Source organism: Geotrypetes seraphini, chromosome 5 (assembly GCF_902459505.1).
Source record: "Geotrypetes seraphini chromosome 5, aGeoSer1.1, whole genome shotgun sequence".
Classification (NCBI taxonomy): domain Eukaryota; kingdom Metazoa; phylum Chordata; class Amphibia; order Gymnophiona; family Dermophiidae; genus Geotrypetes; species Geotrypetes seraphini.
The window spans coordinates 168,519,569-168,532,063 of NC_047088.1; positions in this window are offsets into that span (position 1 = coordinate 168,519,569).

Sequence of the window (12,495 nt, forward strand, 5' to 3'; positions counted from 1 at the left end):
CAACATGTCAGCATTCATTTTTTCATACTTATAGCTGGAGCATAGATTAGCCCACCAAAAAGGAAAATTCAGGTGATCGTAATTTTTCCAATTATGGGTTATCATCCGCATGGCTACCCCAGTCATAATTAGGAAAAGCCGGCATTTATAGCGATCCATGGGGGGTTTAATATGTAATAGTGTTCCACATATAACTACCTCATATGTCAAAGGAAATGTTGATTCCAGTATGAGATTAATCTTTTCCCCATATTGACTTCCAAAAGTTGAGTATCAAAGGACAATAGAACAACAGATGATCCAGTGTCCCAATATCTAGATGACATTGCCAGCATCTATTAGACTTAGAACTGTCTAACTTGTGTAACCTAACAGGGGTCCAAAAAGATCTATGTAATAAGAAAAACCAGATCTCATAGATGTTGACGCTGTACATCTCATCCTCCAAGTCCAAATTCGTGGCCATCGAGACGCAGAAATATACTGCTTTATCTCGATGCTCCAAATGTCTTTAAGACTATTTTTTGGGTTTTTTTATTCAAGAATTCAGAAATTAATTTATACCACTGATTCTTCATATATTACATTTAGGAAACTACCTAAAATGCATCTTTTTACAACTTAATTTAAAAGCATAGAATGAAGGGAATTCTTTTTTTTTTTAATTCTTTATTAATTTTCAAAACTTCACCAGTGCAATACAACAAAAGCAACATATAATGATACAACAAAAGCACATTCAACTTTCACATGTTCATAATTAACCATTTTCCCCCACCCACCCATCCAATAATCATTCAATAAAACACAAAAACATATATTACCATAAAAACCTTACCCTATTCTGAATATTGATATCTTCCCACCCATCCCAAGTGTGAATATTCAAAAATCAATTTATGACATAAATAACCCCCTCCCACCCTTCCCTGGATATGTACCAAAGTAAACAAAAGACTGACTCACAGTCAACAATCAATTGTAATGAGATAACATATGGTGCCAATGGGCTCCATATCAATTTAGATATATTACCTTGCCCCAGATTCTCAGCATTTATTCTTTCAAATATATAACTAGAGCAAAGACTTGCCCACCAGAACGAAAAATGTAACCGCTCACAGTTCTTTCAATTTCGAGTGATCATCTGGATGGCTATCCCAGTCATTATAAGGAAAAGACGACCTTTATATTAATCTATAAGGGGCTTAACATGTAATATTGTACCACAAATTACTGTCTCATACTTTAAAGGAATTGATTCCAAAATGTTATTAATTCTACCCCATATTGACCTCCAAAAGCTAAGTATCAAAGGACAATAGAACAACAGATGATCCAGTGTCCCAATGTCTAAATGACAGTGCCAGCATCTATTAGATTTAGAATTATCTAACTTGTGCAACCTAACATGGGTCCAAAAAGATCTATGTAACAGAAAAAAAACATGTTTGTCTCATAGATGAAGGGAATTTTGATCTTTTTTAATGACTATAATGTTCTAATTTTCTTTGTGATTTTATTGTAATTGATTTCCCTTTTGTGATTTTAGGATATTATGTTCCTTCTCTTCAGTATTATGATCTGCACTAAACCTATTGGTAATGTAGCAGAATATACAGCAAGTTCCCATATTGTATTGTATTGTATTTCAAGCTTATCTGATCCTTGCCACACACCAAACCAAATTTCACAAAGTTGTCATATTTGCTAGTCATTGGCCACTGGCCACATGACTGTGAAAAGCCATAAAATGTACAGAATTAAAAAGCCTAAAGCATAATTTGACAGGTAGAAACTTAGGAGAAAAATATAGGGACTATGGCTAGATTTAATATATAAAGCAGTAAAACAAAACCATCCCTCTCTCTGCCCCTCCCCCCCCAGTACACACATGCAGCCTGTTCCCTTCTCTATCCTCCCAATGCACATAAAAGCAAGAAAAAGAACAAAAAAGGGGAAGAATATAAAGGAAGGGAAAGGGGTTCTTCAAAGCTACCTTTAATGAATTTGAGGAGGGTGGTCTAGAGGCAATGCTCAAAGGTGTGTTTATATAAGAAACATTTCAAATCTCCCTTAAATTTATCTAAGTTTATTTCCTCCCCCACCCCTAATTCAACACGTCCAGCGTGTGTTTCTCTTTTGCTTCCCTCCTTGTGACACTGGGTAAGTGACTTAATCCTACATTGCCCCAGGTAGTTTCAAGTTTATTTAAAATTTCTTATACTGCCCAATCAACCTTCTAGGCGGTGTACAAAGTCATAAAAACATGTATCGACTAAAAAAAACAACCATATTTAAGATGACAGAACATCATTAAAAACAATAATTATTAAAAACATTTAAAAACAAAGACAAACAGGAACAAAAGGAAAAAGGGCAAGAACTACAATAATCGAGTAGAGAGAAAACATGTGGAGGGGCATAATCGAAAGGGACGTCTAAGTCCTTTTATATCCATCTCGCAAGTTGTCCAAAGTTAAAAAGAGTCTAAGACACATTTTCGAAAGATACGTCCAACTTTTTTTTACTTTCGAAAATCGTCTAATTATACGTCCTACTGATCTGATCGTCCAAGCCACTAAATCGTCTATCTTTATACCACAGTTCCATCCAACTTTTCGTCCAAGTCCAAATCGCCTAGAACAAGCCCTGTTGGACGTGGGAGGGATCTGCAAAGTAATGAAATGCACACCCAGACATGCCACCTAAATAGTGGGGTACCTTACAGGGCACTGCTGTGAACTCAGAAAAAGGGTGCCATGGCTTCTCCTTACTACAGCTCCCTTATAGGTGACAGTGAGCCCCCCAAACCACCTCCAGAATCCCCTAGACCCACTTATCTACCACCCCAATAGCCCTTATGGCTGCAGGAGCCACTTATATGCCAGTAAAAAAGGGTTTTGGGGGTGTATAGGGCAGTGCACATGTTTCAGTATCAATGCAGTGATTACAGGGGCTTATGGGCATGGGTCCTTCTCTCTATGGGTCCCTAACCCACCCCCAAGACAACTTAAGCTGCCTCTGTGATGGACGACTAGGCTTTCCTATGTCAGGCGGCCAGGTGATGATGGTCTGGAGGCTGAAATTTAAAGTTGTGAATAAAATTTTTATGGGGGTGGGGAGGGGTTGTTGATCACTGGGGTAGTGTGTGGGGATCTGTGTTATGTGTTTTCAGTGCTTATCTGGTGAGTTTAGGTGGGTTTTTGTGACTTAGACCATGTTTTACAGGTCTAAATCACAACGTCCAAGTTCTGTCTAGGCTGTGTTGTTAAACTTTCAGTTATGCATGATGTACGACTAAGTCTAAGCCTGCCCACGTCCCACCCTCGACACGCCTCCCGAAATGCCCCGTTTAGCTTTGGACGTTGAGCGGCACTATGAAGGCCTAGGTCATTTTTAAATACGTCCAAAACCCGGTTTTATTATCGGCGCTGGGATGTTTTTGAGAAATGTTTGTCCAAGTGCCGACTTAGGCCGGTGTTTGGACATTTTTCTCTTTCGATTATGAGCCCCATAGGGAACAAAACAAAAGGAAGGGTGGCTAAAAATAAAATAAAGCTATGTAGCCCTGAAAAAGACATTTAGATCTCGAAGGCGTCAAGAAAATCCCTTCTTGAACTCCAATACCGTACCCTGTCCTATCACACTTTCTGCAAGCGCATTCCAGGTGTCCATCACCCATTGGGTGAAGAAAAACTTCCTAGCATTGGTTCTGAATCTGTCCCCTCTCAATTTTTCCGAATGCCCCCTCGTTCTTGTAGTTTATCAAACGTGTTGCTCTCTTCTGAACCCTCTTGAGTATCGCCATATTCTTCTTTAGGTACAGCGACCAATATTGGATGCAGTACTCCAGATGCGGGCGCACCATCGCCTGATACAAGGGCAGGATAACTTCTTTCGTTCTGGTTGTAATACCCTTCTTGATTATACCTAGCATTCTATTCGCTTTCTTAGCGGCCGCTGCACACTGTGCCGACGGCTTTATTGTCTTGTCCACTAATACCCCCAAGTCCCTTTCTTGGGTGCTCTCACTCAATAACAGCCCTCCCATTGTGGTTTCTGTTTCCCATGTGCAAGACCTTACATTTCTCTACATTGAACTTCATCTGCCATCTCGTCGCCCACTCCCCTAGTTTGTTCAGGTCCCTTTGTAAATCTTCGCATTCCTCTTTAGTCCTAGCCCCATTAAATAGTTTGGTGTCGTCTGTGAATTTTATTATTTCGCACTTCATCCCTGTTTCTAGATCATTTATGAATACATTGAATAGCAGAGGTCCAAGCACCGACCCCTGCGGAACACCACTCGTGACCCTCCTCCAGTCTGAGTAGTGGCCCTTCACTCCTACCCTCTGCTTCCTACCCGCCAACCAATTCCTGATCCATCTGTGTACATCTCCTTCCACCCCATGGTTCTTCAGTTTCCGAAGTAGGCATTCATGGAGTACCTTGACAAAGGCTTTTTGGAAATCTAAGTAAACCGCTTTGATTGTAAGTGTAACCATAGAACGGCGGTATATCAAGTTATATTCCCTTTCCTTTCTGCCCCACACACTCACAAACCTACAAGCAACATGTGCCTCTCTGCCCCCACCTACATACATATAGCCAATACACCAATACACATCACCAGATTGTCCCTTCTACTCCTGCCAGTTTTCCCAAATACACAAAGCCACCTTTCTTTCTCTGAAACACACACCTGTCCCTCTCTACCCACTTACCCCATTTACACCTCTGTTCCCCTCCCCAATGAATACCACCAGCCTCTCCATCTCTGCCTCTTCTCATTCCCCCCACATACAAAGCCAGCCCATCCCTCTTTCTATTGTCAACCCCGTTTAAACAAGTAGGACGATTTGTATTAGCATCAATAGAGAAACATTTGAATAATTATGATGAGCCCTTCGAAACAGGTTGTTTTGCAGCACAAAGCAGGTGCAAATCAGCCTGTTACTGAAGGAGGGCAAAGACTTGTGCAGCATACCAGATGCTTTCTGAGGCACATCAGTTCAGTACTTTTCAATGGAAAGCAGCAAAAAGAACAGGAGAGAGAATATAAAATGCCCAATCACTCAGCCAAACAGCCCCATCATGCCCCTAGGATGGCTTAAGAAAAAAGATGAGACTTCAAGAAGGCTCTGTACTTTAAATAAGAGGGTTCGGCATGAATAAAGTGGGAGAGCATTCCAGGGATAGTGCAATAGAAGACACTAATAGAGTCAAGCTTAGAGCAATGGAAGAGGGAATAACCAGACAATGTTGATTTGCAGAACAAATGGAATGCAAAGGGGTAATATTTATTTATGGCCCCTTTTATCAAGCTGCACTAGAGATTTTTAGCGCAAGATGACATGATAAATGCTTCAACGCTCATAGAATTCCTATGAGTGTCAGAGCACTTACTTTGTTCGCCTGTGCTATAAACCTCTAGCGCAGCTTGATAAAAGGGGAAGGGGGTGATATAACAATCTTATATCCCGCCTAGAACCTAATAAGTGAACAAAGATAAGATGGGGAGCTTCTATGAGGAATCATATGGGCTATCATGAGAATTGTATGTTGTATGAAATATGGAGGTAGTAGTATTTTAATTTTTTACTTTCTCGCTATACATAAAGTACTATATGTGGGTGCCTTAAAAAAATGAACACTGATTGCTATTCTATAAACGGAACTCTAAGGTGAGCGCCATTTATAGAATAGTGCTTACCACTTTGTCTTGTGCACAATTTTGAAAGCGAGGATTTGTACCAACTGAAACCTTGTGTAAATCCTTGTACCTAAATTAAGGGCTCCTTTTATCAAGTTGCGGTAGGTGGTTAACGCGCGGAATACCGTGCGCTCAACCGCCTGCCGCGCTAGTTGCTAACACTTCCATTGACGAGGCGTTAGTTTTTGGATGTGCCACGGGGGGTTAGCGCGTGATGAAATGTCCGACGCGCTAACCCCCGTAGCGCACCTTGATAAAAGGAGCCCCAAGTGTGGATTCCCTGGATTCTGTGATACTGCATGCATCTTTACTGAATGCCTCTGCTCTGCCCCTCCCCTGCCCCTCCCACGCCCCCGTTTCGGTTGCATGCAAAAAAATTTACGCATGTATCTTTATAGAATACCACCTAGCAAGATGGGCTTGTAAATTCAAATTAATTGCCCGTTTATGCCAATTATTGGCGCTAAGTGGCTCATTATTCAATCAAATTGTGTGCACAAATTAGGCACACGCTCAAATTTGCAAGTGCAATTTTAAGTACCATTTATAGAATTTTGGCACACAGAAAGGTTATATACAAATTACCTTTAGAGATTATAGCTCAAAAGATTATAGCTTTATGCTAAGTTTCTCAGCTAGTGTTCCAACCACTGTGCAAACTGTCAATTTGCCAATTACATTTATTATGTAACTCAGAACATTATGGGATCACGGCACGCATAACTGTGTTTTGCAGCCAGAGGGTATTCATATAAAAAAAATATTGTTTGCACAGGATATCTACGCTTGAACATCTTTTTGGGTATATACAATCATGGGCTCCTGTAGCTAGCTGCTGTTACTGACAGATGATCTTAGGAAGAAAATCAATGGTGATGTATACATCTGTCTGCTAAGAACTGCACTTAATCCCTTGAATTCATGCCAACAGTGGTGAAATTCATCTTTTATATTGAAAAGAAGTGGCAGAACACTCGAAGCTATCAACCAATTCAATGTTTGGCACATTGATATGTCAAGGAAATGTCTTTCACATTTTATCAGCTCTGCCAAAGGGCTTTACACCCAAAGTAAAAGTCCTCAATGGACAATGACTGAACAGAGCCAAATTCTACCGTGTTTCCCCGAAAATAAGACAGTGTCTTATATTAATTTTGGGCCCAAAAAACACACTTATTTTCGTAGTATGCACATGATCATCTCTCCCTTCCTCTCCTTCACCCCAATTCTTTCTCTTACGTTTCTCTCCCCCACATGTGCAGCATCTTTCCTTCCCACCCTCCCTCATCAGTTACATGGCAGAGTGAATTCCCGACGGAGAAGGCCAAGCAACCTGTTTAGAGTGCTGCCGGCCCGACGCTGCTTTGGATGAAGGTAGAGCTTGCTCGCGATCGGCGGGGAGGGAAGGATGGAGGGTCACCAGGGGTTCGGCTGCGGGTTGAAGAGTTGCCAGCAGATCCTGGGACTAGGGTTATTTTTGGGGTAGGGCTTATATTAAGACCTATCCTGAAAATGATGCTAGGGCTTATTTTTGGGGTAGGTCTTATTTTCAGGGAAACACAATAGTAAGAGTATATCTCCTGAAGAAACTTGGATTCTGTTCAGATTGCACTAACTTTTATTGAAACAGGAATGGTCACATGGGATTTTTAAAGATCTTATCCTATGATGACAAGTATTAAAAGAAGTGCTTAATTTATGAATACAAAGTTATTATGCCAGCATAATTTATTTATTCTTAAAATTTCTGTTCTGCTTAAAAACCTAAGCGTATTACAACAGTAACATATATAACATCATATAACATCATAGTAACTCATATAACATCACAATTATCACAATCTGCCAACCCAAATCAAAAAGGCAGGCAAAATATGCCCTGACAAACAATTGTGTTTTTAAAAGTTTCTTAAAAGCTTTCAAATCCTGTCAGCACCTCAAAGTACCAGTTAATGCATTCCATAACTGTAGACCAGCCACAGAGATTGCTGTCATCCATGTTTGTTTGTAGTGTGCTCCCGGTACATCTTAAAGTGCTATCTTCATTGTAAATTCCAAATGCAGAGATCAAGAAGGGTTAAGGTGAATTTTCTTTCCCAAGCTATCCCCAAAATGGATAAACACATATTCACACATACTCTCCCTCTCTCTTTTCTTCCATTTCAGGGATGATTTTAATACTGTTCCCTTTGCTTCATACCACAGGCCCAATGTCACAATTCTCCCTCATGCCCACGCTTGGAGACTGTGGCTACAGGTGGTTCAGTCACTATGACTGGTTCCCCATTTATCTAGCCATGGGCCAACATATCTGCTCCTTCTTCCATTGTGGCCAATAAATTTCTATTCACCGCTGCTGCCTGGACTTTCTATCCAGGCATCCTTAACCTGCCTAGTCATCCTTAACCCACTCCAATCAGGCTTTCACCCCCTGCATTCTACTGAAAATGCCCTTGCCAAAGTCTCCAATGACCTCTTCCTGGCCGGATCCAAAGGCCAGTACTTTATCCTCAACCTTCTTGATCTATCCACTGCTTTTGACACTGCCTTCTCCTTGACACACTGCCCTCACTTGGATTTCATGGCTCCGTTCTACTGAGCAGGGATCGTCTGTTAAATATGTTTTTGTACAGTGTTCCATATATCTATTTGTGCTATAGAAATGTTAAATAGTAGTAATATCAGTAATCCACCAAATTCTGTATAGTTTGCTCTAAGTTGGGCATGCAATTTTAGGTGTGTATCCTTGATCCACACATAAACCAATTAGCTAAATAGCTGATAATAATCAATTTTTTTGTGTTAACTGGCAGTAATTATGAGTTGTATGTGGATCTACCATGATCCCTATTATGTAACATATGTGCCTAATTTTCAAAGCATGCAACTCCAAAGGGGACATGGGTAGATCAAGGGTTTTTCTTGAAGTTAGGCACAATGTCATTTGTGTGCCTGCCATTAGTTGGGTACCCTTAGTTGGATGTCCACACAATATCAAAACCCAAAGGAGAATATCGAAACAATAAAAGGCTAGAATCCCTAAATATAAACTAAGAAAGGTAGACAGCACTGCACATCAATCAGCCGTGACACCCAAATACGGGCAATATAACTGTAATTATATATGCCATTCTTGTCTCACCGGCGGCGTCTTACAAACCTTTGGCTTGCCTCCTCAAGGAAGGTTTCTTCTTGCCTAAGCTCCTGAAGAAGGGTGGTTGACCTGAAACTGGACCAGTTGAGCTTTCACTGGGCCTTTGGGCCCTGTTTGGAAATAATGATATTATTCTGAGAAACTGAAAACGTTGAATATGAATCGGACTGGCAGCCACTGCAGATAAGTTCTCTTTTTTGCTGGTTTGAGCTATAACTTTCAAATGTTGACAGCACTGTATTTGTACTAAGACTGTTTGATTTTTCTATCTATTCATTCATTATTGCTCTTGCACTTAACATTCACTTTAAGTTGTGCACAGGTGAGACTCATGATGGTGCACAGCATGGCTTGAGAAAGAGCCCCACTATCAAATGGTAAGCCAGGAGCACTGGTAATCAGAGCACCATAGCTTTCACTATAGCACTGAGGCTATATTTAATTGCATATATAATTACAGTTATATTGCCCGTATTTGGGGTCACGGCTGGTTGATGTGCAGTGCTGTCTACCTTTCTTAGTTTATATTTGGGGATTCTAGCCTTTTATTAGTTGGATGTCAGCATTTCTACCAGCTTTTGGCAGCCAAAAATGCTAGTGCCCAAAGTTAGACATGACATATGAGCTAAACTCATCAAACTCAAACACATTGCGCAAACAGCATAGCGCTAAACAGAATCAGCCAAAAGAGAAAGAAAAAGCCTCTTCTATTCTTCATCTTGCAATCAATCCAATTAGCCTGCTGGGAACGTGATAATCTTTGGAATTTCCTCAATTCATCAAGTACTTGCAAGCGTCTAGGTAACTTAAGGCACACATCATAGATTTATTGCAAATTGAAGGGGTTGACTGGGGCTGGACTTAAGACAGAGTAGCAACTTAAATAATGGCATAAAGTTAAGACAGCAAAACAGTTTATGCAGTGAGTTAACCAGGCACCAGTCTGAATATTGGTCAGTGCCAAATTAAGTTCTGGATCAGCAAACATACTATAGATATTTAATGCTGAGCTATGCATGCTATAGCTTTGAATATCCAGAGTTAGGTCAGCCTGTGGCTAGAAGCAGTTTGCAAGCTCTTACTGTCACAGGCTGCATATTCCCCCCCCCCCTAAACTTTGCTGTTCTTTGCTCTCTCGTAAAAACTGTCACCTTTGGTGACCCAGCTAGACTTGCCTAATGTTTGAGCTGGCCCTTGTGCTCTCATTTTGGAGCTTTGAGTGTAAGGCATTGCAATAGTCTAAGAATCATATTACAACAGAACATAGGACCTTAACTAGAATCACCCAGGAAAATTAAGGGTAGAGTCATTGAATCTGGTGCATATTTAAAAAGAAACAAACAAAAAAACCTATCCTAACCATGTTTTGGATTGGATAATTAAACATTAATACAAAATCCAGTTCCACTCCCAGGCTATGTAACTTAGCTTTCAATACCGTTCCTTCATATAGATGGAAAGGGCAGAAAGGCTGTGAATAATTTTGCCAATGCATCTAGAGAACTCTCTTCTGGGGATTTAGCTGTAATTTGTTTACTTGTCTCAACAGCCTACAGACAGAATTTCCATTTCTTAAGATGGCTATCCTGTGCTTCCCCCCAATGAAATGGGCATCTGAAGATCATCAGCTTATATTTAAAAAGCAATTTCAAGGTGCACAAAAATTGCAGCAAGCAGCTTTAAATAGAAGCTGAAAACCAATGACAACAAAATTGCCTCCTACAAAAACAAAGGATGACGCCTAGAGGCTTTGAAAATTGCTCTTCTTCCTGTATGGGGCAAAGTATGTACCCTGTCTACAGAGGGCATAGGTTTCTCTTGGAGGAAAAGAGGAGGCACCGAGAAGATGGGACAGGCCAACTGAAAAGCATACTAGGATTTCATTTTCTATTCTTGTCACGTGTATTACCTTGTATTCTTTGCTTTTGAAATTATTTGGAGGTAGAAATATCCCTGTGGCACTAGCAGACATGAAATTTTCAAAAGAAACTCCATATGGAGATTCTATATGAAAATCAGCTTGCAGGTCCTTGGGTTCAAAATATCTCTGGGTTGCAAGCTACCAGCAACCTCTGAGGGTGACTATCCTACACAAAGATGCATAAATAAGAGGCATGTACTTTTTTCTGTGTGGATGCCATTCAATTTTCAGACTACAAGAATGTGAATGAAATATACTGTTATGCTGTATGCATGCTTCTGCTTTGGAAAATTACCCTGGCTCCAGGATTCACACCTAACTTTAGGCGAAGCCATTTAGACTAACTGAAATGCATAAATCCTCACACCTAAATTAGGTCCCCTTTTATCTAGCCGCATTAGGTTTTTGTTTTTTTTTATTGACAGCTGCTGCGATAAAAGCTCCGACGCTCATAGGAATTCTATGAGCATCGGAGCTTTTAATGCAGCGGCTGGCGATATAAAACCCTAACACAGCATAATAAAAGGGGAGCCTTAGGAATGGATCCCCCTTTATTCTATAACCACACACATATATTGCAGGAATGCTCCTAATCTGCCCAGGACCCCTTTTTGGAACTACAGCTATAATTTATGTATGGATCCTGTGCTTAAAAATACACATATACATTTTAATTGATTCCAATTAATGCCAATAATTGCTTAAGATCACAATTATTGACACTAATTGACTCATTATTCAATTGAATTGTGTAGGCAAATTGGGAGCACACTCAAAGTAGTGCAAGCAATTATTTTGCGCTTTTTATAGAATTAGGTGGTTGGTTCACAAATGTTAGCATTTACTTTATAGAATTATCCCTTGGCTGTCAATCACCCAGTTTTAACTACTTGTCTTCTGTAAGAGACAGAAAGTCTTAAAATAAATAACTAATACCTATGAACACATATCTATTTATTTATTTGTGCATTTCAATTGTTTGATATTCTGTCCATTGTGCAATTTCTTTAACAATAAAAAAAAATTTGAAAGGCGAGGGAAATTATATAATTCTCTTCTTAATAAAGAAAGGTCAGGGTTAGAAGGAGAAGTAAAAGAGAACAAAACAAAGAAGTGGCGGGCATAACAGATGCAGGAAAGAAAAGTAAGGGTTGGGGGGGTGAAAGGGAAAAGAGAGCTGTGCACTGTATAGTCACTTAAACACTGATTTAAATAACCATGTGTTATATCCTTTTTTAAATTAGGAAAAACAAGTTCTAGATTAATATCCAAGAGAAGAGAGTTCCAAAGTAATGGGCCAAGATAAGAAAAAGGAGTATCTCTAGGAACATCTAATCAAAGCTAAGGGGGGGGTGTCAGAGGAAAGACAGAAGGGCCTATTAGGAAGATCACAAAGGTCTGAATGGAATTATTGGAAGGAAAAGATCAGCATGTACTTGGGTGCTCTTGAACTGAGGCGTTTCTAAACTAAACAATGCTTTACATTTAATTCTGACTGAAATAGAGAGCCGGTGTTCAGAATGAAGTGGGGTGAGACATGACCAAAGAGTCCAGTGTTATGAAGTAACTTCATGGCTGTTGATTGGACTAATTGAAGATGCATAAGTAGATAGTGAAAGACTGCTGTAAAGAGAATTACAGTAGACCACATGTGTGTTTACTGAGGCCAGATTAAGCAACCTTAAATGGCTTAATGATGGTAATGAA